The following is a 21,300-nucleotide window of genomic DNA, read 5'->3' as shown; positions in this document are numbered from 1 at the left end:
GCTCCTGAATGCTCTGGATTTGATTGGACCAGAGAAGGTTGGCGGGGCTTTGAAGGCCGTTTTGGCCCCGCCCCCCAGAAAAGCCTGAGCCTTTCTGTGATGACAGACTTACTGTCCAGCATATGAATCGTATTCAGAGAGGTTTCTGATGGAGCTTTTTGCAGACGGGATGTTAAAAATGAAGATCAGCTGGCTCAGGACCCAAATCGTCGCTCTCTGTTCAGGCTTTTCTTTCTCCGGTGAGCTGCAGACTCTAAAGGAAGGACACCGAGGTCCTGTGGATTTTCCGCAGCCAGCAGCCGTTCATTTGTCAGTCCTTTTAAAGAGTGAGTCAGAGCGCTGGCTCATTAAACGCTGCAGCGGTCCATTCCAGTCGATCAGGGTCAGCTTTGGATTTTTTTTTTCTCCTACCTGATGAACGCTGCGATGTGGACGACTTTCCACATATCGAGCTGCATATGCTTTATTTCACACTTCTCGTTCGGCAGCCTCTTCATCTTCATCTCCGCTCATAGCTGAAGAAGAGCGATCAGGAGGCAGAATCGATAACAGATCAGAGCTTCAGGAGGATTCAGTCGTTTCAGGGAAAAGGTCAGGGGGGCCATTTTTAGTGATGAGACCCGAGGCAACACACACACACACACACACACACACACACACACACACACACACACACACACACACACACACACACACACACACACACACACACACACACACACACACACACACACACACACACACACACACACACACACACACACACACACACACACACACACACACACACACACACACACACACACACGGGTGTTGGGGGGCTGATGGGGTTTCTGTACAAATGGATATGACTTCATGAGAGGAGACGATGAAAACTTCAGCGAGTCAAACGCCTTCAGCTTTAACGCTGCTGCTGCTGCTGCTGTGAACCAATGAAATGGATTTAATTGAAACATTTAATACATGTGGCTCAGTGCAAAGAGGAAGCAGCTCCATCTCCGAAAAACACTCACACAGCCTTTCATGCATCAGCGCTATAACACCGTTAGCTCTAACAGGGCGTGTCCTGTTGTGGCGCCCGCCACGACAGACGCGTTGAAACACCCGTTAAAAAGACATTAGAAAAAGTTAAACAATAATAAGTGAAGGTTTAAACTCGAGTGCACAGGATGTCGTTTGTAGAGAATATAAACAGGACGGTATCGTATGAACGGCAGGTTGGAAGATCTTAATCACTGCATCAAGTTCAGACACAAACCGAGCCGAGCCGAGCCGAGCCAGGTCTGAATGCACGAGACGCTACGGTCACTCTGTGCCGGGATCATCGTGACTCACGAGGACAGCTGTGATGGAGGGACGTGTCAGATCTCAGCTAAGTGAAGGGGCGTGTTTGAGAGCAGGTCACACAGGAGTCTGAAACAGGTCGTATTTAGTGTGACACAAACGTCATACCTGAGCTATTCATCTGGATCTGAGCGAGAAGACGTGCAGCGTGCACCTTCCAGACTCACAGTAACGTCCTGCAGCTTCCCCTCCACTCACCGTCAGTCAACACACATCTGAATTATTCAAAGCTTTCTGATCACATCATCCCGCTGAACGATGGTGAAGTCAGCTCTGAAGCTGACCTTTTAAAACAGCGGCCCAGCCGAGGCTGGAGCAAATCTCATTTCATGTTATTACAGGAGCGAGCAGGTTTGATGGCCACCTCTGCAGGAGGCTGACTCTGCTCTGTGACAGCCAATCAGAGAACACACGGGCTTCATCCTCCAATCCCAATGACAGATTTCAACTTTGAATAAGCAACAAGTTTTTAGAGGAGTTTAAAAGATCTTTTGAGTTCTTTTCTGCAACGAATAATCAGTGAGTGTCCAGGACGAAGTCATCTTTAAGGGAGATGAATGTACGACCCTAACACATATAGCTCAATGAAAAATCAACCGGGGGATAAAAATCAAACTAGAAATTAATTGAGTTATTGTTTTGATAAAAGCATCACAGTAATGATGTGGAAAGTATGGACGGGTCTGGATTCAAAATCTGGAGTCCGCCCAGACTGAGACAAAAAGGCTTTCAGGTCTGAGATAAGACCGAGACCAAAATACACATCCTCCCAAGGCGTGGGATGAAGAGCTTCAGTTTGTAAAGAGTCTGACAGATTGGGCGTACCGTGTGGCGTGTTCGAGAAGCGCTCGTTACAGAGCTGCACTCTCCCTGTCCTGCTCTGAGGACCTCATGAAGCCACGCCCTCTTCTTCTTCGCCGCTCATCTCCTCCTCCTCCTCCTCAGTAGGAGAAAGGACTTAAAGAGTGGTCACAAAAATAAACTGCGCATCCAGTGAGTAGTTATTGTCCCGACTATTGTTTGGTTACCTAGCAACAGCGCCGTCGCACACTCCCCCTGCTGCTCTGCGACTTCCTCCGCGGCGAGCGCAGCACACGCCTCGCCCGATCTGAAAGGCCCTGACGAGCTTCCTCTAAACTGCAGCAGGTTCACTGAGCCTTCACTCTCACATGTGGAGTTAAAGGAACCAATCGGACTGACGGGAGCAGAGAGCTGGGAAAGAACTCAAATAATAATACATGAATTGAGAGTCATGATCATGTTGCTGTCAGGAATCAGCAAGAATTCAACTTAATAACCCATTCTCACTTTTTTTTATTCCTGTGGACATGTCTTCAGACTCAAAGAGTCCCGGCTTTGGAGACGCGGGCCTCACAGCTGATCTCACAGCCTCTGTCGTCCTCGGCAGAATAATAACAGACGAAGCAGCAGCAGTGATGTAATGAGAGTTTGTGCCTCTAAGCAGCACTTTGATTTTCCTCTTGTCTTGTTTATCTTGTTTATTGTTCAGCAGCTCAGCTTTGCAATGAAATAATGAGAAAGATGAAGGAACTTCTGAAGGCGGGGACTTCAGTCCCCCCCGTCCCTCCAGAGACGCCTGATTCTAAATCCTTATTCATGACCTCTAACTCTTATTGCTGTGATTTCTTGTTGAACTCCTCTCACTGAGTTGTTGTTTTTTTCTTCTCTCCACTCGGAGCCATTAACAGTAAATGGAGGTGATTTTCCTTCATCACAGCCGGGCAGGATATCAATAGGACCGCCTCAATTATCGGCGTGATGCAGCGTGCGTCTCAGACAGTGACGGAGGACGTTTGACCCCTTTAAATCCTCAATCCTCTGAGCTCTCTCTACCTGTTCTCTCTGCAGGAGGAGGAAAAATGACGAAGGCCCTGTAATCGTTATCTTCCTCCGCCGTTACTGTCTGCAGGTAATAGCGTCCCCAGACAGAAGCTCTTTAGGAGCCGCGGCTGATTGTGGCGTCTAATAGAGTCTGAATAGATGTGGCCGGGTTTAAAGGCGGGCACGTTCCAGTCAGAGTCCTTCCATGATGGAGTATTTCATAACTAAAGGACTCAGCCGGGAAGCTCTGTGGGAATGTTCCCATTCCACGCAGGTGTGGGGATCATATTTCTCCCTGCGGGGACACGGGAGGTTGAATGAGAAGGAAATCTTGGCTGTTAATGAAATCACTGCTGAAAGCGTCATGTGACCAGCCGGCTGTGATTCCTCTGAGCTCAGGGGATTGAACCCACTCTGGTTTTTTAAACGTTTTTACAGAAGCTTTTATCCAAGCAACAACCTTGGTTGTTTAAAAATGAGGGACAATAATTTGTCATGTACCACCACCACCACCAGGAAGTGACCCGTTTTTCAAGCCACGCCCTCCTAAGTTACTGTTCTCCTTCCCATTGGAAACTATTGAAAATGCTCCACAATCATCAACATGGACGTTGACACATTGTCTGACGATCACAATCACCTGGAGCTAAATGCTTCACATGAAGCACCTTTAACCACGTTTGGTAACTTCATGAAGGTTCACAGTTTCACCATAACGCTCTGAAAAAGACTGAACCCCAGCCAAAGTTAGCCTATAGGTTGAAGTAGCCTAGCAACGGTTGCTATGAGACGGGGCTCGCTGATTGGTGAGGCGGCAATGGGTCAATTGCAAAACAAAAAAAACTGCAGTTCCTCAAGCGTCCACTTGAGTTTAGCTACAACAGAACCAGAAGTCCCTTTAACACTTGGAGTGAACTGTTAGCAGTCTCATTCAAGGTCTCTCTGGCTCGTCATGGTCACTGTCCCTGTTTCTAGATTAACCACGCATACGTTTGCGGCGCAGTTACCACCAACTCTCTGCAGACTGTAATTCTTCCACTCTGACTGTGTGGCTGTTTTGCGCCGGTGCTCGAGTCATCGACAGTTTTGAAAGGAAGTTTGTCTGTGAAGACAGAGGCTAACGTTGCTGCAGAGGGTTGCACAATGACTCATTCAACTGAAGCGCAGCGGTACTGTTTGCTGTGCGACGCAGTTACCCTTAGTGTTTCTTACACTGCCCTTTGTCTCAAAAATTCTGGAAAAGGTAGTTACCACGCAGCTTACAGATGCTCTAGAAACGTATGACATGTACGACCCTTTCCAATCTGGTTTTCGCAAACTGCATTCGACAGAATCAGCTCTTACTAAAGTCACTAATGACCCTCTGATGGCGGCAGACGGCGGGAAATGCTCACTAATAGTACTTCTTGACCTCAGCTCCGCTTTTGACACTGTGGACCACGGTGTTCTGCTAAAAAGGATTGAGCACTCGGTGGGTATCTCAGGATCAGCCTTGAAATGGTTCTCATCCTACCTCTCTCACAGGAGTTTGTCTATTTCAGTGGGACAGTTCATGTCTGACACAGCCCCTTTGACTTGTGGTGTCCCACAGGGTTCTGTCCTGGGTCCAATACTGTTTGTAATGTATTTGTTGCCCCTGGGTCAGATAATCAGCCGTTTCAGTGGGATGTCATACCATTTGTATGCCGATGACATACAATTATATTATTCTTTTAATCCAGAAGAGGTTTGGAGTTTTGCTTCCTCCAAACCTGAGATCGGTAGACTCCTGTGAAATTGTTATGAGGCAGATAAAAACACTTTTATTTAGACTTCAGGCTTTTGATTGACCAGTTGCTGTTTTATTCTACTCTTTTATCTGTTTTACATATTATATGTTTGTTTTGCTGTTTCTGTTTTGAACTGTTAATCCCCTTTTATTGTTGTAAAGCACTTTGTGATCTTTTATCGGTGCTCTATAAATAAACATTACTTACTTACTTATCATCACAGGCTTTTCTGCCCAGAACTGAAGGCTGTAGACTATGTGATTGGAGACATTATTGTTGTCTTTTCTATGTCCTGTTAATGTTCATCACCCTCTCAGCTGAGACTCTTATTGAGCTGGACGACACCCAGACGTGACGTTAGAACGCCGTCGCCCGCTGAATGACTTGACAGCGAGACATCCTGCAGAACATTTCCATTTCCTCTTCCACACAGGAGCTAACGCCTCTGATCAGCACAGTCTTCCACTGCAGCTTGGATCTAACTATAAAGCCTCAAAAGGCCAATAACACGTTAGGATCCATTACAGCTGATCTACTTCAATCACAGCGCTGCGCTTTAATAAACAGGCTGCGTTCACAAACACAATCCTTCATAATCAACCAATCAGGGCCTGCTGGAAGCTCATCGCAACACGCTGCTCGCCACGATTATTTCAAATCAACATTCAAACCACACGCACAGCTCAGCAGCAAGCCTGCAACACACACACACACACACACACACACACACACACACAGGAATATGTACTTAAATCCAAGCATACACACACACACACATGCAGGCTTACAGCAGCTGAATAAAGCTTTATTGATTCTCTCGTCCTACGCAGGAACCTCACTTCCGAGCAGCGTACTATTATCAAACAGAAAAAGAAATAAAAGAGTGAACGCAGGGAGCGCAGAGCCTGACCGAACGCCCACCATGACGCACTCCGACACGCGCTGAGGGGGAGGGGGAGGGGGGGGGCGCAGGAGAAAGACAGAAGGAGAATCACTGAGCATGGCTAAGAGAGGATGAGAGAGAGGAGGTGAAACCGCTCTGGATTCACAAGAATGAAAGAAGAAAGGTTTGTTTCCAAGTCAAGGTCACTTTTTCTTACGTCCATCCGAACTCATCCCGTTTCACGTCCTCGGTCTGAATAAGCAGCGTGCATCAGCAGCACACAGTCCACACTGTACCTGAAGCTCTGCTGCAGTCTCAAACATCAACATGCTCAAACTGAATATCTGCAACACTTGACACCGACTGCTGATATCCCACAATGCTTTGTGTGGCAATGACTTTGTGTGTGAAGATGTGTGTGTGTAGTAACAACATTCCTGCAGTTTTCAAGGCAAAGAAAAGAAACTGAAAGAGATAAAAAAAGAAACTCTTTAGAGGGACTGGAACAGCAGCAGACAAAAGCATCAAAGAGATCCAGTGGATGTAAAGACACAAAGAAGACAACAATGTGTGACTTCAGAGATGAGTCTGAACATCGAGAACCACCAGTGTTTGCATTGTTACGAATATCCTCGTCATTTATGTGCAACCTCTCAGCAGGAGGACAAAAAGAGGAAAGAACTGACGAGCTGAAGTACTCACAGAATGAAGATGACGACACCAGGAGCCGATTTCAAACGATTCCCCTGGACGATGGAAGCCAGTTTAATCTCAGCAGGAGCCCAAACACAGACGCACAGGCGCAGAAAATACGATCCACAAGGAGGAATGAGGAGGGGAGAAAAAACTCCAAGGAGGTGAAGCTTTGGGAAAAGTCTCAGATCTCTTCTCTCCAGATTCGATCCCTTACTGTCTCTGGATTTGAGGTTTTTTTGTCTTTGAATCTTTTTCTCAGCTTTGACGATAAAAAATTTCGAGTCAAAAGAAAAACCCGAGGCAGGACTGAAGAGGAGATAGAAATGGTAGTAAATCTGTGTTCGGCCTCGATGCAGGCAGAGCTAAATATAAATGTGAAGCGTTAACACTTGACACAGAACATAGGGCCTTTCCCTGCCTTCTTGCCCCCCCCCCCCCCCCCTTTTTGTCGCCTGCTCCCGTCCTCCACGGGCCTCTTGAGATGAAGAAAGGAATGAACACGACTGGGCCAGAAACAAACTCAATCACAGGCGGACGGCTGGAGATAATGGTGTGTATCGCTGGCACCTGCTCTGCCTTCCTCTTTCTCTTCCTGTCTGCTTTTTACACCTGACTGCAGAGATTAAGGCATATAATCAAATCCTCTTAATTGGCCCTGATGGTGGCGTCCGGCCAACACTTTCTCTCTCTCCTGCACAGTGCGAGGAATTACAATGAAGTCCTGGGTGGCAGGGTGCCTGTCAGTCAAGACTCAGGGCTCCTGCAGTTACCTGCTGACTCTGCTGCGTGCCGCGGCCCCGAGCCTGCCATTTCCTCCCTGCAGCCCCGCCCTCTTCTCCTCCCTCCTATCGATCACTCTGAGTGACTGGCAGGTTGGTTTTAAGCCCCTCCCACCTTGCCCTTTGGCGCCTTTTTTTCGCCTTTTTCTCCCTCTTTGAGTGCGAATCTAATCTCTGCTGATCTTCCTGTGTCTAATCCTCGTCTGGATCTGCTGCTGCTAATTGGTTTCAGGTGTCTCTGGCGGCAGTGAGAGAGCGGCGAGGGAGGGGGGGTGGTGGTGGCGGAGGAGTTGTTGAGGGAAGATTTCACGCCGCCTTCGCCATTAATTAAAAAGATGATTACTCAGAATACAAAGATTAAAGAGGAAAATAGGAAGTGCTGCAGCTGATAATAACCTGATGGCACTTTAGAAATCCTCGCTCAGCTCCTCCACTGTGTCTTTGTGTCTTTGTGTGTGTGTGTGTGTGTGTGTCAGTACACAGAAACTTTCAGCTTGTTAAAAATGGCCGCATGTGGGGGAAAAGTTTACGGCAGGTTCCTGCAGGTCGTAGCAGCTACATGACAGGACGAGCAGCACGTCACCTCCTCGCAGAACACATCCTTTCACTTTCCTCAAATTACATCCACGGGGTCAGAGGTCACGTTTAGTCCACTTCCTCTTCTTCTCCGTGCTGTCCTCGGCGCTGCAGGTCGAGAGGCCGGGCCAATGAAATGCCTCAGAGCAGGATGTGTGGATTAGCCGAGGGGGACGGACGGCTTCAGGAACGCTCAGTCAGCAGGGGGGTCACTCGAGATCTGCAAAGACAAAGATTTTCATCTGTTAGAGAAGCTTTTATTTTGATGGGGGGGGGGGGTATTTTTGACATTTGGAAGATACAAGTTTCCACTTTTTATTTCTCTTCTTCTGTCAGAAGTCGTTGTGGATAGAAGAGCAGGAAACAAAAAAAAATCTGATATTTGTTGCTGCGCCAGAGAAAAATCATAATCAATCATAAAAGCATGAACACAGAGCGGTGATTCACTTCATGCAGTTTACTAGCCGAGATAAAGAGCACAAAGAGGATTAAAGAAGTTCTTCAAAAACAATCCAACACAACAGAAATCAAAACGCAGCTGACAGACATGATGGCAGTCAACAAGAGAGAGAAACAAATCAACCTCGACGAAAACAAGGAGGCGAGACAACACGAACCAAAGGAGAGAGAGAGAGAGAGGGGGGGCGAGAGAGGGAAGAAGGCTGGTTTAAATTCCCATGGAGGAACACGGACTGAGCTGGAGTCTGCAGGAAGAACTAGACTGTAGCTGTTAGGCCAGCAGGGCAGGCGGCGTTAAAAAAAGAGACCAATCAAACTTCAACATTTGTTCCATCACATAACATCTCCGCTCGCTCTCTTTGTCTGGCCGTGTGTTGTTCCTGCTGTTGAACCTTTGTCCTCTGACGGACTTAGCTCGGAGAAGTCCAGTCTGACATTCAGCTCTTCAGGTCTTTGGATGTGTGACGCGTGAAGACGGAGCTGAAGTGCATCAGGACCCGCGGCCTCTTTGAGGACTTCCTCTCAGGCCGCCATCGTCTCCATCCATCAGTCCCTCTTCGTGGTCAGACTGGAACCCCCCTTTAAAGACGGGGGTTCAGGCGCAGATCGCTTCAGTGACGGATATTCAAACTGAAGATGAAACTCAAAAGGTGACTCTTTTCAGAGTCCTCCCTCGGTCCGCTCGCTGCTCTCACTGCGTGACCAGTCTCAAATGTTTGCAGTTAATGTCTGTGGGTCAAAAGAAGCTTGTGGTGTGTGTCACTGCTGCTGGTGCTCAGACAAACTGAATCTAGTGATGAATAAAACAGCAGGAGGCATGAATACTGATCCCCGTCTGTATGTTTGTCATTATTGTGATGATCATCATTTCACACTTTGCTTTCCTGTAACCTGCAGGAGATTCATCATTCAGGAGCACAGAGTGTGTGCAGCTTCAAACCTCTCTCTCTCTCTCTCTCTCTGCTGACTCACACACACGCTCAGAGCACAACACAAACCTGCTGCTTTTACTGCTGCAGAGCGACTTGTTGCATAACGTCACCTGTGGCGAGCGGCGAGCAGTGCGACTGAACCTCTTCTCATTAAAGCGCCATCATCCGTCAGAGTCACCGATTCAAGACATCCAGAGTCTGAGCGCCGTCCGTTCGCCAGCCTTTGGTCACTTTTTGAAGATGACCTTTGACCTGTTGAAGGACTTTCTTTAGGAACCCTCCAGTGTGTGTTTCAAGGTCACATTCAGCTGTTCAGGTTATGTTTCAAGGTCGCCTTATTTGTACGAACCAAGTTTCCCATAATGTTGATTTCTTACATTTAGTGTGAAGGTGTTGAAGTCAAGACCACACCAGAGCGCTCTGAGGACCGAGACAAGACCGGGACATTTAGGGCTCGAGGGGGCGTGGCACTCACCTGGAAGGTTGCGACCATATACGGGCGATAGAGATCAAACTGTGTGATGCAGATCATTCACACCTATCCTGCAGGAATAAAGAGGACTCTTTACTGGACTGAAGAAGAACGCTAACATGAGGTGATGCTGTCACACACTTCAGACCAACGTGCGAGGAGAGGAGGAGCCTGTGCGCCGCACTGAGCCTGCCAGCTGAATGTCTGACACTCCATCACAGAGCGTCTCAGTGGTCTGCAAACACGAGCAGCGTAAAGTCAGGAGTTGTGTTCACACACACGTTTGTTGTGAGCGTGTTCAGATCTGCTGCTGCATTATGTTTATGTGATGTAACACACACGCTGCCAAACAAACAAGCAGCTCTCTGCAGTGTTTCAGCCCAAGGTCAACCGCCAACCACGTTCGGGTTCTTTAGCGCTCTTCACCATCCGGCTTACATAACGCCATCAGAACCCAGCGAGGGGGGGGGGGGCGGCTCTGCAGGGAGGGAGGGGGGGATCTAAACGGTCAAGTAGAACTCGTGTTTGGTTCCACATGGAGAGAGCAGCAGACAGCGCACCATGTGTCAGAGAGTCCTCTGTCAGTTTCCACCCGGACTGAATCATCGGGTCTTCCCAGAACTATGTCAGATATTAAAGAACCTTTGGCTTCTGTTTCACCAGCGCGTTAGCCTGTAGCTTCACCCATGAGCTAACGACTTCTCACTCCTCTGATTTGAGCCTTGTGTTTACCTGTGTACTCTCAAACATCCAGCAGAATCAGCAGGTCGGACTAATCCTGGGGAGCTGCAGTGATTAGAGCAGGCCGCTCGCCACAGGTCTGATTACTGTGACTGTGTCGTCCTCTCAACCACCGGCGTCCTCGTTCATGCACGGCCTGCTCCGACCTCCACCTGAGCGGTGAGGCAGTGTGGACGACAGGCAGGCGAGGAATGCAAAGGAGAAATCCTTCCTGCATCTTATCCCTGATGCTCTTTTCTAAAGCATCTCGACTCAACACTTGATTGACCCCACTCTCTCTCTCTCTCTCCCTCTCTCTCCTCACATTCTCTCTCATGCTGTCTTACCCAAGTCAAGGCAAAATCTCCAAATACTGAAAAATCATAAAATCTTTCAATTATTAAAAAAGAGACAAAAGCAGTCCCTCTGCAGGGCAGAACTAAAACCAAAGTGCCGAACAACAGAAGCAGACGATCGCACTCGTGAACAGTGAGCAAAGAGACGGACAGGTCAAGAAGACATTTTAAGTTTGATACCAAAACAGATTTTTTAAATTTCCTTATGTGGCAGTATCTTAAGGGGCTTGGCCGAGGTGCTCTAGAGCAAGGCACCGAACACCCAGCAGCTCAGCATGCTCCCTGTGAAGCAGCTCCGCTCTAACACCTGTCCACAGGTCGTGTTTGTGTGTGAGAAGCATGTCGGTCAATAACACAGGGAGCGAGCTCAAACAGACATGTTGTTGTTCGTTACACCGTCCCTTTAACTTCAGGGACGGTCCTTTTGTCCCTGAGGGTTGTAGGGTCTGTGCCCGTGTGTCTCACATCAGAAACCTCACAGATGAAGAACAAACGTGTCCTTAAAGGAATGACCGTGCAGCAGGACAGATCAGAATCCATACCACATGAGGAGCCTGGAAGTGTCAAAGTGTCCGTTCTCAATCCAGTCCACTACAGAGAGTGATTTAAAGGTAGGTGAGGTTAACCAGGCTGAGGTGAGTTATGGGCACAGGTGAGGACAAATGGGGCCGAGCAGAGCAGCTTCAAATCCTCTGCTTGTGACCCGTGTGCTGGAAGAATGCATGAGTGAATATCTAATGCAGCTGTGCTCACACTCTGCAGAGCCTCTCGAGCCCGAGCAGTTTAAAGAGCCGTTAAGATCCACTTTACTCGGAGAAAGTCTCAGGCTTGCAGGGTGACTAACTCCGAGGGCAGGAGCACTTTGGTGTAAATGCTGCTTCAGTAAAAAACACTCGTCAGCAGCGGCGTGCTGACGCGTCATTAGAGACGCACAAATGGAGGGAGGACTTTTTATTTCCAAACATCGTGTGGAAACATCACAGCTGTACATCCAGGCTGCAGTGGTCATCGAGCTGTGCTCTCTCACTTTGAGCTCAGACGTGTGGGCGTGTTGGGACGATTCCTGCATACATTAACTGAAGCGTGCAGACTGTTCGGTGTAACACATGCAAAGCCTGCAGGTAGGAAGTATCAAAGACTCTTCCTTTGTACTTTGCTGTCTGAGCTACATAAAGCTTTGCCTTCACTTTAGAGTGTAAACGATTAAAACACATCACACACAGCAGCTGACATCCGGCCCCCTGCTGCAGGAGAAACAGGAAGACGCTGGTTTGAGTTCGATTTCAGTTGCAAAGGCCTTTAAATCGTGGAAAAAAGGTGAAACCATCGCGAGTGCAAAACCTTGAAAACAGAGAGGGACAGTGAAGACAGCTGGGGGGGGGCTCGTGTGAATGGGGGGTGGGGGGTGTGTGTGAATGAATGGGATGGGTAGGTGTGATTGCATTAGTGCCGTCACTTTAAAGGTACAACTGTATGACAAAGTGGACATTAAAATATCCAATACTTTAAAACTGGATGTTGTTTTGGTTCAGCCGACAGTGATCAAAGACAAATCTGTCCTTTTACAGTTTTATCCGGCAGCTCATCTGTTTTGATGAGCTGCCGTGACAGCCGAGGAAACGCAGGTCAAAGGTCGCTGCATAAAGAAGCGTGAGCTGCTCCTGTTGCTGTTTGTGCTGCTCTGTAGATTATACATCAGCTCGTCTGTAAACAGATTCTTTTCCTCCTGTTTTCATTTATTTGTTTTAGTCACTCGAGTCTAAACAGTTTTCTTCATTAAACACGGTCGGTTAATTTTACAGCTCTAAAGTGCAGCAGGCAGCAGTAGACGAGCACAGAGACATCCTGATCCAGCAGAAGAACATTCTGGATCACCCCTGTAAAGACCGTCCCCTCATTGTGACCTAAACTTCTCCGTGGTGTCTTTGTCCCTCCTGGGTTAGCCTCTGATCATGGCAGACAGGAAGTGTCTGTGACTAAAAAGCTTCTGTGTGAGATTTAATGTGGGAAACTAAACGGCTCCCCGTGTGAGGCCCATTTGTTTCAGTTAGTGAACCCCACTCACTCTGAGCACACATTTACATTTCAAAGTGTCGGGACACAGACAGCTTGTGTCTTTGTGTCCTGGTGGAACATGTCTGCAGACGTTAAATGGACACATGGACATGCTAACGCCCTCCTTAAAGGCGTTCTGTTCTCTCTGGTTTGAAAGCTAGAGTGAAGAGCGCTGCTGCTCCTCTCATGTCCCTCCCTCGACACCCTTCACCTCTGAAAGCTTCTCAACATAAACTGGACTTTGAAAACGTACTGCTATTTTCAGCGCCACATCACACTCTACGCTGCTCCTGTTTTTACAGCGCCGCAGCTCGCCATTTCGCTCTACTCCCGTTTCAAACATGCTGCACCTTTCAGTTCCACGGAGCATGCTGCAAGCAGGCATCAAGCTGGTTAGAATAGAACGACCCAGACAGAAAGTCAGACAGGGAAACCAGCAGAGCATCCAGTCAATTCCCCAAAAAACAAGGGATCGTATTTTTCATCACTCTGTCAACGTGACGTCAAAACAGACTGAACAACAAATCATCCTCAGAAAGACTAAGAGACATATTGTCTGCACAGCCACGTCTTCATCCTGTAGTCCTCTGTGATCTTGTAGTTCTTCCTGTGATCTTGTAGTTCTCTGTGATCTTGTAGTTCTTCCTGTGATCTTGTAGTTCTTCCTGTGATCTTGTAGTTCTCTGTGATCTTGTAGTTCTCTGTGATCTTGTAGTTCTCTGTGAACTTGTAGTTCTTCCTGTGATCTTGTAGTTCTCTGTGATCTTGTAGTTCTCTGTGATCTTGTAGTTCTCTGTGAACTTGTAGTTCTTCCTGTGATCTTGTAGTTTTTCCTGTGACCTTGTAGTTCTCTGTGACCTTGTAGTTCTCTGTGATCTTGTAGTTCTCTGTGATCTTGTAGTTGACCTAATGTTGTACGTGGGATTTGTAGAAATTAATAATAATACATTTTATCTCCCAGGTCCAGATTGTTGTAAAGGGCTGTATAAATAAAGTACATTACATTTTATTTGAGGGCGCCTTTCAAAGAACCCAAGGCAGTTAGAAATCGAAGCATGCACTCATACAGAGTCTTGTTTACGTAATGATTTATTGCTCATGTCTGCAGAGAATCTTTAAATGTTTCATTCTCATCCCAATTTTCATTCATTGAAAATGTTTTTTTTCTTTTTTCCATTCGTAAAATTATTTTGACCCTTGTGGTTCATTTCTCTTCTCTCACATCAGTTTGACTGAAGACGACAAAAACACCCATTACCTCACGCTCTGTGCACATTCAAATCGTTAAAGACCGCCCACGTACGCTTTAAGTAGGACATTAAAGGGTGCTGTCTGACATCTCTACCTGTCTTCACCTGACATTAACCGTGACGGCTCATTCTCGACGCCCGTCAGCCGCACGTATCCGACATGTGAATGGCTTTTCAAACAGCGCTGATGGAGTTTCTAAGTGATGTCATTTGGCATGTTGGATATGATGGATGCTTTATAGGAGGCGAGGCAGAGGACGGGCCGAGGGGTGAGGGGTGATCTATGGCTGCTGGCATCATGTGGCTTAATAAACTGAGGATGCACAGGGACATAAGAGGAGCAGCTGATTTCATCTGACGCCATATTTACAGCTCCATCCATCAACATCAGGTGGCTTTTTACTTCTTTATGAGCTGTTTTCTGAGAATTGTATTTGTCATTCTTCGACCGGAGGACACACTGGTTATCATTCTCTTTGTCTCATTCTCGACCTCGCTCTCTCTCGCTCTCTCTCTCTCTCAGTCTCTCTCTCTCTCTCAGTGTCTCTCTCGCTCTCTCTCTCTCTCTGCCTTTGTCTCTCTCTCTCCTCCTTTGTGTCTCCTTGGCTCAGGTCATCAGAACATCTTCATACCGGAGGAGGGCGAGCAGCCGCCTCTGTGTAGGATTAGATGTATGCCTCCTCACATCAATTCATTATGAACAACGTTCTTCATACAGAGAAATTAAATAAAGAGCCGCAGCCTGGTACCCTGAGTCACAACGGCTTTCATATATCACACACTTAAATACACACACACACACACACACACACAAGTTCTGCTTTTGATTTGTTTATCATTGTTACTGTCTACATGTTGGTTTCTGTGTCTTAAAGGGGCAGTATGTAACCCTGACACATAGTGATTAAGATGGGTACTGCCATGCACTGGACACTGAAGCTTCAGTGCTTTTGTTTTGTGTGTGTGTGTGTGTGTGTGTGTGTGTGTGTGTGTGTGTGTGTGTGTGTGTGTGTGTGTGTGTGTGTGTGTGTGTGTGTGTGTGTGTGTGCGTGCGCACGCGTGTCTTCTGCAATCGTTTCCATAAAGACACCCACAAACTGCCCGGTTAAAGACATCCATCACAATCACACAGGGACAGCAATCAAAAGGTCAAAACTGTATGTTTGTGTGCAACATGCTGCATTCGGCACGACGCACAATTGACTATTTGTTGTAGCTCCCCGCAGGAGGAACAGCGTTTTATCAATGGACTTCTTCAGACAGGTTAACGACCCACAATAAAATCCATCCATGGAATCATTACAGAGCATCCAGTGCAGGTGAGATCATTGATTATATCTGAACTGCAGCACCACGTCTCGTCCTCTCTGCTGCTCTGTCACACCGTCACTGGAGTCACGGTGCATTCGAGTGTGAAGGGCTGCACGCAGTACAAGTGTGTGTGTCTGTGTGTGTCTGTGTGTGTGTGTGTGTGTGTGTGTGTGTGTGTTTAGGTTAGGTTGCAGTAAACATTCTCCGTTAGAGCAATATGATGCTTGAATAGTTTTTCCTTTTGCACGACCTGCACTGAAAAAACACACACACACACAGACACAGACACAGACACAGACACAGACACACACACACACACACACACACACACACACACACACACACACAGACACACACACACACACACACACACACAGACACACACACACACACACACACACACACACACACACACACACACACACACACACACACACACACAGGGCTGTCACCTGCAGTGACAACAGCATGCTAACCCTCTCTGGATTACAACATGCATACATTAAACCTGGAAACACTCGCTCCACTTTTCCACCCACCTCTCTCTGTCATCTGATTCTCGTGATAACAACTCGCTCTGTCTCACTCACTTACTCACACACACACACAGAGACGACACATTGACACACAACACAAACACTGCCATGATTCTGCTTCAAGCCTTCAGACCTCAGGAGGAAAGAGTGAGATCACTATGAACCCCGACAGCACTCGGGGAACTCTTGTTCTGCTCATTTTCTCCCCACTTTTCACAAGAAAATCCCCAAAATGAGAGTGAAGCCGGGTCATCACATCCAACCTGCTTTGTTGCCTCAGAAAGAAGCGTTCACTCAGACTCTGCCCTCCACGTATGAACCCAAGCAGCCAAACTCAGCAGCTAATGTTCTGATCATTTGGCGGCGTGTGAGTGCACGACGAGCGGAGACGATGTGCAGCATCACGCCTCGCACATTATCAACCTGCTTCATTCTCTTTTCTGCCCATGTGTCTGAAACCGCTCGCTAACATGCTGCCCGCTTCATACTAATGACACAAGCTTCATAATTAAACATGTACTGCATACTAACCCGCCCGTTAGGATGCCGTTAACAAGGTACTAAACGACGGGTCACGTGATGCACTCCAGGTCAAAGCTAAGTTGGATTAGCGAGAGCATCAAGCTAATGCTGTCGTCAGTCTGTAAATATAATTCAACAACAACGTACATCTGGTGAGAGAGCAGTGATGCATTATGGGGCTTGTATGACGCTCTCGTTGTCATGGCCACTTGGCTGAGCAGTTTTGTCGGCAGCATTCACAAACCTGGATTCGAGGTAAACATCCCGTTTTCTTTTTCAGATAGAAAATCTGGTTTCTGAAAACAGGATATGACGTTTACACACAAACTGAAAACCACAACAAGTCAGGCCGGTGTAAACACACTCCGTGAAGAGGCTGTATCCAGTAAAAGTTCTGTTTTGTTGTCAGACTTGAAGATGGAGATGAAAACTAGAAGTGTGATCGATGTTTGCGTCTCCTCTTCATCACGGGAACAGATCCATGTTCGTCTCTGTCATCGATGTGGCTGATGGTTTTATCCCATGTAAGGTGACCTTGGCTGGTTTAAAGGCGCCATCAAATAATAAATATTATTATTATTATTGAGAGCAGCTCAGCTGGCTGCTTTTCTTCGAGCGCCTCTAAACATGGTCTGCAGTCTTAGACGAAATGATGCCGTCTCTCTACGCCGCGGTGGCTCAGAGTCGACACGGCGCCTGAGAGGCTGTTTGTTAAAGAGAGCCGTCAGCAGCTCTTAAGTACACATAATACACATAATCACAGCAAAGTACGTCCTCGAGGAGACGTCGACTCCAGCTTTAACACGGCGCTTACAGACACGCGTGTGCTCGATTCAAACTCAGAGAGTCAGGAGAAGAAAGTCGCTCCTGCAGCTTCAGTGTTTCAGCCACAGAGGAGCGTCAATGCAAAAGGCCGCTGTCAGAGTTTTCACTGTTGAGATGTCGCTGGTTGGTGCTGTGAGATCTGTTGAGCGATGAAGAGTGAAGGATCTGAACGTTTAATCAGTAACGTTGCAGCTCAGCTCGCAGCCCCCAAAGACCCACAAGAAGCAAATCATCCAAACACAAACGTACAGCTGCTGACGCTGGTGCAGAACAAAGGTGGGCTCCATCAGCCCGGGCTGTCACCTGCAGTCACTACAGCATGCTAACCCTCTCTGGGTTACAGCAGGCATACATTCAACCGGGACACTCGCTCCACTTTCCTCTCTGTGGGATTCTCGTGACAACATCTCGCTCTGGAGACGACTCCGTGCTGCAGGTGTTTAAAAACACACTTTAATAGCTCAAGTTTATCATCACACGCTCTTCTTATATTGACTCGGGACGTTTCCTACAGTGCAGCAGGGGAGTTTAGGAGTGGATACAGCTCAGTGATTGGAGGAGATTCAACGCGGTGAATATGACGGACGTGGACGTAGCAGCAAAGAAGAGAAAATCGAATCAGAGTGAGGAGACACAGCGAGAGGAGAAAGCTGCTTCTAAAAGCAGGCTGAACCTTGGACCGGGAGCTGCTCTACTTCCTGTTGGACAGGAAGCTGACAAAAACCAGTGGTTAGCTTGTGCTAGCATGCGTTAGCATGCAGTGTAGCTACAAGCAGTAAACGTACAGACTATGTCCTGCAGGGGGCGGAGCTTCTGGGGGCGATAAGACTCCTAACTACCTTTACGCACAGCAGTTTGGGTCGTGCTGGACGTGTCTGTAAAATCTGCTGGAGACCAAATCAAATGAAGTGACGAGGCTGGTTTGTCAAAGAGGTGAATATGACAAACCTGTCACGTCTCCCTGAGGGCGGAGTCATGGGCGGGGTTTAGGGATGACACTTAAATCCGTCTCTTAAACAAACACGAGTAACTCAAAGTGAAATTAAGATCCACAACATCAGTCTGGATGTTTTCCAGGAAACCTCAAAGTCAGATTCTTTATCAAATTGGAAATCAGAATCGTAGAGCGGCATGCCGACCGACAAAAGAGCGTTCGTCCTAAAACCTGGTTGTGAGGTAGCTGTGTGAACATTTCACAGAGGCTCAAACTCATGTCAAAATGTTTTTTTCTTTCGCACCAAGACAAATTCTGTGTGTATGTAAATGTACTTGACAATAAAAAAAAGGATGATTCTGAAAGAACCAGGAGCATCCATCTGTGATACCTTACTATACCACACTGCTGCTTCCACCACCGCATGTCTGAAAGTCTGGAGGTGCATTAGTGCGCATGGCATGATGGGTAACCTGCAGATTAGTGAACGCTCCACTAACACTGAACTCTATCAACAGGTTCTGGAGAAAGAGCTGCAGAGTGGACTCCTTATTCTTCAGATAAGGTCTTTAAGATTTTATCAAACCAGACTCTGTGGTCACAGAGTCCAGGCCTTCCTGCACTCCCAACTGGTCCCCCACTGGAAGTGGGCACTGTTAACAAACTGCGGTTTTCACAGTTTGATGTTCCAGCGACACCAAGGCCAGTTTGGAAACCACCAAACCAGAGTCCTCGGCTGCTCCTGCTGAGTCAAACTCTTACACTCTGACTCGTGCGTAAACGCTGGCAACAGTCATCAGGGATTGGTTGGTCATTTAGAGCGTGCTCTCTTTTTCCCTCTGGGTTAAAAATAAGAATTATCCATTGTCAACCTTGTGTCCCCCTGAGGTTCAAGATATTCTCCATGAGTCAGTGGTGACAGTCCACACGTGGAGCGCAGAGATTAGGCCTGTATCTAAACCTCTGATCGCCCTCTAATTAAGCCCCGACACACACACACACACACACACACCTCATTCATGCGTTCTCATCAGTTAACCGAGCCGACGCTCAAACAGAAGCTGATGAAAGACTCGTCGACAATCGTTCTGCTGTTTTCAGCTCAAGCAAACAATTAACAAACATTTCAGCTGCAAATTGGAACACATGGGAGGTGTTAGGATGCGAGCGCTTTTCATCCCATGAATAATTTATCCTGTGAATGAATCAACTTCCCGCCTGCCCTCTGTTCGTGTGTGTGTGTGTGTGTGTGTGTGTGTGTGTGTGTGTGTGTGTGTGACAGCAGTGATCAGGTTCATGGTGTACACTTCTCAGCTGTTTAAACCAGCTCAGTGTAACAGGCTGCTGTTGTGCGAATGTGTGTTTATGAATATACATATATATTCATTCCACCTGTGTGTGTGTGTGTGTGTGTGTGTGTGTGTGTGTGTGTGTGTGTGTGTGTGTGTGTGTGTGTGTGTGTGTGTGTGTGTGTGTGTGTGTGTGAAACCAGTCCTTGTGGATGTCTAAATGCATTTAGGTCATTTTTCTGTGTTTGCGTCAGGGATGAATGTGATGATAATGTGTATGGAGGAGGTGAGAGTAGATGTGGAGGCTGTGTGTGTGTGTGTGTGTGTGTGTGTGTGTGTGTGTGTGTGTGTTGGAGGGGGTTGATCAGGCAGCAGAGTGATGGATGAAGAGAGGGATGGAGGGATTATCGGGGGTTCAACCCCCGTTTGTCGATTTTCTGTCGAGCCCTACGCCTCTCTGCTTCAGGCGGTCCTGATGACTTCCAGGTTATGATGCACAAATCTGTGTGTGTGCATAAATGTGTGTTTGTGTGTATTCAGTGCCTGGCTGCTTGGGTGATGGTGCAAATGAGTGATGGTTACGGGAAAGAGGGGAAGGAAGATGGGAAATGTTAAAAGCAGAATAGAAGCGAGGTGGAAGGTGAGTGATTGAAGGAAAGAGGGGACGAATCGTCTGATGGATGGTCGTCTGAAAACGATGGTTGGCGAGGCGGGAAGCTGGGAGAATGAGTGATGGGAAACGAAGGAGCACGGCCAGAGAAATGAAGACAAGAAAAAGCACAAACGGGGTGAAAAGGAAAAGAGACGACAGAGGAGAAAAGGCAAATAAAAAGCAGCAGAGAGAACTACCCCCCTCAAAAACACACACTCTAAATCACACACACTCTAAATCACACACACTCTAAATCACACACACTCACCCATCTGCTTCTGCTCTCCGTGGGCGAGCCAGCGAGAGGCAGCCGTAGTGCCGGCACAGTTACAGCAGAGCCGGCTAGAGGAGAGTGAGGCAGGAAGAGGAGAGAGGGAGAGGGAGCAGTAATCCCTCGACCGAGCGAGCGAGCGAGCAAGCAAGCAGAGGAGAGAGAGAGGACTAAAGGAGGTGCAACAGACAAAACAGCAGCAAGGAACTCCTCGTGATCAGAATCCCAGCTTTACTCCAATTCCCCCTGCGAGACAAGTCCTCATGGTAAAACTAACAGCACAAAGACACACAGGTGCGCACACGCACACACACACAGATGCTGTCGCAATGACACCTTCTTCTTCTTCTTCTTCCTCTTTTTACCTCCAGCTGCTGTTTGTCTTTTTATCCCACAACACAAAGAGAGGAAGAGAAAATGAGGGATTTCTTCTTCTTCTTTGATATTTCCTGTTGTGCTCCTCCTCCTCCTCCTCCTCCTCGCTCTGCGTCCTTCACTGTCGGACTGACTGCTGCTCCACAGCGCAGAGAGGCTGGACTGCATTCAGCTCTCTCTCTCTCTCTCTCTCTCCCCAACTCACACCCCCTCCTACCTCTCTCGCCCCTCTCTCTCTCGTCTTTCTCTTCTACCCTCCTCTTCACTTCAGTACCCCCCCCCCCCCCCCCCACATGTTCCATCCACCTGTTTTTATGCACAATCTGTAAAAACAAACACCAAAGTGCATTCCACACCAGCTGCGTCACGTCACTTGACAGCCGTCAGTGAGCGCCTGCAGCAGCAGACACATCATACATGTCACGCAGACTGAAGTAGTCGTGGAGCTGCAG

General features: G+C 47.7%; 1 protein-coding gene across 3 annotated transcripts in view; it reads right to left on the bottom strand.

Moving 5' to 3' along the window:
- Window positions 1–20,969, bottom strand: part of LOC306838903 (glutamate receptor ionotropic, kainate 5-like) — a 134,592-nt gene extending 113,623 nt beyond the window's left edge. For 2 of the 3 annotated variants that reach the window (XM_079367318.1, XM_079367320.1), the window contains exons 1-2: window positions 20,471–20,784; window positions 6,541–8,109 (exon numbers count right to left, since the gene is read on the bottom strand). The gene's annotated coding sequence lies outside the window, so the exon portion shown is untranslated. Of the gene's footprint in view, window positions 1–6,540; window positions 8,110–20,470; window positions 20,785–20,838 lie in introns of those variants that run through there. The other variant, XM_079367319.1, reaches the window with a different exon arrangement.
- Window positions 20,970–21,300: the final 331 nt, after the last annotated feature.

This window comes from Symphodus melops (genome assembly GCF_947650265.1).
Source record: "Symphodus melops genome assembly, chromosome: 18".
Classification (NCBI taxonomy): Eukaryota; Metazoa; Chordata; class Actinopteri; order Labriformes; family Labridae; genus Symphodus; species Symphodus melops.
This window is presented reverse-complemented; position numbering and strand designations above follow the sequence as displayed.